Source organism: Sinocyclocheilus rhinocerous, unplaced genomic scaffold (assembly GCF_001515625.1).
Source record: "Sinocyclocheilus rhinocerous isolate Xijiao unplaced genomic scaffold, SAMN03320098_v1.1 scaffold1391, whole genome shotgun sequence".
NCBI classification, from domain to species: Eukaryota; Metazoa; Chordata; class Actinopteri; order Cypriniformes; family Cyprinidae; genus Sinocyclocheilus; species Sinocyclocheilus rhinocerous.
In genome coordinates this window covers 178,895-181,433 of record NW_015666957.1, presented here as the reverse complement: position 1 = coordinate 181,433, position 2,539 = coordinate 178,895, and the positions used below count along the sequence as shown (strand labels likewise).

General features: G+C 34.1%; 1 long non-coding RNA gene across 1 annotated transcript in view; it reads left to right on the top strand.

Moving 5' to 3' along the window:
• Positions 1-689, top strand: part of LOC107733241 (uncharacterized) — a 4,073-nt gene extending 3,384 nt beyond the window's left edge. The window contains exon 2 of the long non-coding RNA XR_001638958.1: positions 618-689. This is a non-coding gene — a long non-coding RNA (uncharacterized LOC107733241). The remainder of the gene's footprint in view (positions 1-617) is intronic.
• Positions 690-2,539: the final 1,850 nt, after the last annotated feature.

The following is a 2,539-nucleotide window of genomic DNA, read 5'->3' as shown; positions in this document are numbered from 1 at the left end:
CCTACAAATTGTTAATTAATTCCTACGACTTATTTATTTGTGGCCACTGTCCATGTTTCATTAATTTTGTTCCTTAAATAATCCATGATTTAACTAAAATGAGGGAACAAATTAATACATTGAACGAATTCTTAATTCATGGCCATGAAATCTTTTATTTCCCTTCCGCATGTTTACCACAGTAAGAGATGCGAAAACAGTGATAAAAAGTGAATGACAATAAAATAAACCTGCGAAATTAGAGGGTTAGACGGTGAGGATTTAGGAAAAGAAACAATGCCTAAATATTATTGAATTTGTGGAAATTCGTGACCAAGAACAAAGCCGCGTGAATGTAGGCTATATGGGTTCGAACGGCATCCACAAGCATGGTCGCGATGTAAGATTTTCCAGCTAACCAAATATTCCTCTAATAAACAAAGCTTTTATACCACACTTGTCATAATCAGAGCTTATAATTTGTAAATAAATAATTGCTGGATTCAAAACAGCAATTAAAAGGCGCTGTGACCGACACTTGACAATACGTTTTCCCGGAGCATTCAATGATGTCACTAAACGGTGATGCCACAACTAAGAGCATCGTTCACAAGTTTCTGCACTAGCTTAGGGCACAGGTTTTCAAGCCCTGGGACAAAATGGGATGCTTTAAGGAAAATGTATAGCCTATGTAAGTAATAGGCCTAAAATAAAAATAACTTTGTTTTCATTAAAAAATAAAAAAATATGCAAAATATATCTGACTTAAATAATTAAGCTAACAGATTTAAAACAGAAGTGTGGCGCGGCGCTCCATAAACAAGTTCACGGAAAGGAAAGGATGACAACGCGCATTCTGTTTGTTTGCTCTATTTTGCAAAAGCACAAATCTTGTTTTTATTGTGAGCGTGCAAAAATAAAAGTAAACACTTTTACGGGTTATATCTTACTCCAAAAATTGAGTTTTTTATGTTTCAGCTGTTCAATCGCACCAGCGCCTCGCGCGCACATACCCCACATATTCTAGCAATTCAAATTTACATCGTAGTCTGTTCATTATCAAAATAAAATACAGTCAACCAAACATATAAAAGGTTACACTGGTCAGTTTAAATAGACCGTAGTATACCGGTCCACTCTGCTGTTATGCCAAGGACTTTTTTGCTCATGTGAAGAGGATGATCTTTTCCGTCTATATGCGAATGCATGTAAAGTACAAGCCTAGTTTACATTATAAATAATAGTTTAACATTCAAATACATTGCGAATATGGAAACATTTGGATTTCAGGTCAGTTTCATCTGTAAATATGCTATTGTAGTTTTGTCTTTGTTTACTTGTTAAGCTTGTTGTTAAGCAGCAGCAGCCCATTGCTCATCAGTCATCACTCAAAATACTGTATAAAGGACATCATTATTATCTATTGTAATGTTACAGTAGTAATTTAGCAGACAAATAATCATATGTTATAATAGGTTTAGGGTCGCTAGGGCAGACAACAACACAACCCTTACGAAAATTAACGATGATTTTACTATAAATCCAAAGACAATGGTTACTATTGTCAAACCATGGTAACCACAAATTAACCATGGTTTTTGCTACACTAACCATAGTTTAACCATGGAAATTATAGTAAAAATAAATACAAATGGTAGTAATCCATGTAAAAAAAACAACAACAAAAAAACATGGTTACTGTACTTTTACTATAATAAAAGCATGGTTAATTTCTGTAAGGGAAAAACATGACTCATGTTCAGTATTAGGATTTTTCTATAAAGATATTGTAGTGATGTACTAATTCTGACATGTAGGCAATTTAGAAAGTGTAGTTTTGTTCAATCTTGAGTATTAAAGTCATGTGAGAGATAGATATCAGGGCAAAATAAAGAGACTGAAAAGAAAAATGGAAGTGAAGGTGCAGTTCAGGAGAGAACTTTAAATTATTTTGCATGTCCCCAACCTAAGGATTTAAACCCTTTTTATGTGAGGTCCATACAAAAAATAGGGTTGTCCATGTTTCAGAAATTGTTGTGGGTGTATGAGTGTGAGATTTCCCGGCCTGAATTATTTTTCCAGTCCGCCCCTCGCGGAAATTAATGGCACAGACATTCGGTTTCATTTACTACACATAGGCCTACTGAAGCTCGCGGTGTTTTCAGCCTCTGCCGCCTCAATATATGAGAACATGAACACATAAACATAATCTCTAGAACTGCACTGAGTCATTTCATGAGCATTTTACTTATTTTGAGAAAACTATCATCATATCATATACAAAAAGACACCAATGTTTCAGGAGTTTAGTACACAGAAGAGGACACATGCGTATTAGATAACCGTATTTGAGTTGATGTATATGCTTTTATTTATTATTATTTTTTAATTAACAATTTTTTTCCAAACCATTGTTAGATGCAGTGTTTCCTGTAGGTATGCAAAGATTTCTTATCTATTAACTGTTTCTTATCTGAACTGTTTCTTATGATTTTAAATCTGCATTGAACATCAGATTAATCTCAAAGTAAAAGGCGGTACTAAAGTCTGATTTCGTGGT